This window comes from Amblyomma americanum, chromosome 8, assembly GCF_052857255.1.
Source record: "Amblyomma americanum isolate KBUSLIRL-KWMA chromosome 8, ASM5285725v1, whole genome shotgun sequence".
Taxonomy (NCBI): domain Eukaryota; kingdom Metazoa; phylum Arthropoda; class Arachnida; order Ixodida; family Ixodidae; genus Amblyomma; species Amblyomma americanum.
Window position 1 is genome coordinate 63,095,540 of NC_135504.1, and position 3,596 is coordinate 63,099,135.

Consider the following 3,596-nt stretch of genomic DNA (forward strand, 5'->3'; position numbering starts at 1 on the left):
CTCGAGATATACTTTCTTTATGGTGCGGCACAGGGTGAGTCTTCCACCTTGCTCCGAGGACTTCGGCCAGGGGACCAACGGTGCCCGGTAGAGAGTGTTGCGGGCGAACTGATGCGCCAGCTCATTGCTGTCAACCCCTGAGTGCCCGGGACCCAGCGGAGGAAAACGATAGGAGGCTGTAGGGCGGAGACCACTCGTTCGACCTCCTGCTGCAGCGAAGGGGGCAGGGTCTGGTTCTGTATTTGGCGGATAGCGGCGTAAGTGTCTGAATAGACTGTGTACTCTTGGAGAGAGGGAAGGAGGGCAAATGACTAGATGGCATGTGCAATGGCGAGGACCTTGAGGGACAATGCGTCTGGAGGCTGCAGGTACGGCCCGCTGGTGTGGGTTTCAGGTGCGGGGAGGTGGAGATCGTATAAGTCGTAGCCGCAGGAGCCACGAAAGAGGCATCCCTGTAGGCCACACCCTGGGTATCAAAGAGAGAGAAAAAAACCTTGTTGTCCACCGATATAGGAGGCACTCCTGCCTCCCCAACTCAGGTACGCAGACTCAGGAGGGAGGAAGGGGCTCCGCGCCTAGAGTCGTGTGTGGCGAACCGCTTGGTTCTTCGAGGCCTCGGTCGCCAGGCGGATAGCTTCGAGTTGGTCTTCGAGCTTCGAAGGAGGGACTCCCAAGCTACCTCATTACGAATGTTTATGACAGCCCCAGAGGGGAATGGTGCTGCAGGACGGGGGACATGTTTGTCGGGACGGGGAGGATACGAAGATTGGGAGCCTGCATGGATGGGATAGGAGAAATAAAGGTGGAGGTGGGAATGGAAGAGATATATCCAGCAGAGCCATAACCACTGACGGGTAACATCCAATAGGAAAATGAGATGAAAGCCTCATGTTTTGTGTTCCTTTCTTTTCTCTTTTATTTTTGACACATTTAATTCGTGATCCGGCGTTCGTAGACCTTTCACAAAGGTGTTCGATGGTCGCCTCATTTGATACTGGGCTGTTGCAGTCATGTGTCAACATTCAGGATAGTTGCGTGGTTCGGTGTACTTATCCGTCCCTTTCCTACGCTCTCCTCCTATTTTTCCCACACCCCAAAAGCCTGTTGCGTGGTTCAGTGTATCCGTCCCCCTTTCCTACACTCTCCTCCTACTTTTCCCACAACCCAAAAGCCTGTTGCGGCGGCGGCCGTGAAAAGGTCCCTGCTGCGCCATCGACCGGGGTGCGGGTCCTAGTCCGAGCCGTATTTCGATGGAAGTCAAGAGCTTGAAATCTCGTTAAATGAGGTGATCGGCGTGTACATCAACATGTGAATTTCGCCCCGTTTGTTGAAAAAAAAAAAAGCGATCTCAATGTCTCAGGAAACACTCTTCACGTGAGATCGGAAACTTCGACGGAGATCGCCACATTGAACACATAATTAATGCACCCTTCCTCACGCACGCCTTAACTTTTCATTTTCTGCAGTAAAATTGAGTTAGACAGTGCCAACATTGAACGAGATCGTGTATCGAAGATGCCGTTCTTTATCAAGCCTCCTTTATTGTGGCAATATCCATTCAACTGCGGCTGCTGTGAATAAATCGAAGCTTAAGGGTGAAATCAAATGAGACGAAGCTCGCAGGTTTGGTTTGCTTGAATGACAGCTTAAAAATTGAGAATTCACCGCCTAACTGCTCGCGAATGAGCAAACCCGCGTTTTTCTGATCGACTGGCACGATAAGCAGAAGTACACATTACGTCTGACCGTAAAGCCTAGGAATCTTAAACTGTGGATGTCTGCGAGTACAAGACGTCAGCTTCGAGAACATGGACACGCGAAAAACTGAACGATGAAAACAGGCTTGTGCCCATTTCAGTACCGTCTCATGGACTGGGTTGATGTGTAGAGTGCCGTCAAGCATCTGCCGAAATAGCTCAGTTGGGAGAGCGTTAGACTGAAGATCTAAAGGTCCCTGGTTCGATCCCGGGTTTCGGCATGAGTGACTTTTTTTTTTTTTTTAAGGACTTTACAGTAATGTGGGTTACTTTTCTCGTGTGGGGCAGACATTCGTGATAAGATATGGTATTTTCATTGTCCACAAAACGTGGGAAACGTAAACGGCACTGATGCCATGCGTATTTTTGCCGAAGAAAAATAAGAAACGCGAACAGCTTTCAATGGCAGTGGTTGTAACACAAAACGCAAACGTCTTTTCACGTCAAGCTTCTGTACCGTAGCAGACGTGTCATGTAGAATGCGGAAACCAGGTGTCGGCCTATTTAGAAGTGCCATGGCGAGGTGCATGTTTTTACTCGCTATTCCTCGAAGCGCTTCGAAGTAATGGCAACGTGCGTGACATTTGTTGTTCGTAAATAGGCATGCAGCGTGTCAAAGGACAAAAAGAAAACAAGATAACATAAATTGTTTCGCGTGTTATTTGGCATTTTAGGAGCATAAAAAAAAACCGCGTTATGGCTGTATCGTCATCACGCGCCCACACTTGTTTATTGTACTTACCTCATTTTGTGTAACATTACTGCAATTGTATATCACTAGTACCGAAGACTTTAACAAGGCTTCGGGACAGAAAACCGAAGAGGATAAACTGCCAAATGGGGGGGGGGGGGGGGGGGGGGGGGGACGAACTCTCTTCTGAGCGATCTTATCTACGCGTATACGAACAGAAAAAAAAAAAGATTTCATGTCATGACGGGATAAGTAATTAGGTGGGATATCGTTACGGGGCAGTTATTTTTAATCCATCATCTATGTCTTCAATCAGAAAGTGTTATTCTTAGTTGGCGTTACAAAAAGAAAAAAAAAGGCGGCCCAGTTTGCGTGCCATGATGCTTGCGGTTGAAAAATCTCACAGATACCAGAACAAGTTTTGAACTGCGAGATTTTTATTTTTATGAAGCCAAGCTTGTCTGTTTTCATTGTAACCTTCTCACCTAAGTATTATGCTGCACAGTTTGTTTTTTTTCATGACAACGAATCAGCTTCAGTTTTTGAACAAATGGCGACCAGCTCGGAGTCTGAGAGCTCCGCAAAGCTGCACTGGCACCGAATGTTAGCAGATTTTCACAAGCGATCGAACTTTGCAACACACAACAGCAACGATAGTCGATGGAACAAGGACACCGCTGCCAACTGTTCAGGGTCTGCTTCTCTGCCTGTTTAACTCGGGCCGCTTCGAATGAAAAAAAAAAGTGATGAAAAGCTATTTTGCGTTGGTAATGCATAAATGTCTAACTTTATTGCTGCTGGTTTGTAATTTCGTTTAGTGATTAATCTACCGAGAGTTTCGTTACAGTCTAACTTTCCTATACGTCGTCTGTACACTATAATGACTGTACTTATAATGCCCTTGTACCTAATAACGAATTATTTGATTTGGTCCCGGCGGTCGCATTTCGATGGAGACGGAATGCTAGATGCCCGTGTACAGTGCGAACATGGCCAGGTGGTCGAAATTTTTACCGGAGCTCTCCACTACGGCACCATTTCCTTTCTTTTCTCACTCCCTTCTTTATCCAAGTTCCTTACGGCGCGGTTAAGGTGTCCATCGAGATGTGAGACATAATGCGCCACTTCAGTTCCTCAAAAACCAATTT

The 3,596-nt window shown here is 47.3% G+C and overlaps 1 non-coding gene across 1 annotated transcript; it reads left to right on the plus strand.

The window, feature by feature from the left end:
• The first annotated feature begins 1,905 nt into the window (after positions 1-1,905).
• On the plus strand, positions 1,906-1,978 carry TRNAF-GAA (transfer RNA phenylalanine (anticodon GAA)). The gene has a single exon. It is a non-coding gene; the product is annotated as a tRNA-Phe (tRNA).
• Positions 1,979-3,596: the final 1,618 nt, after the last annotated feature.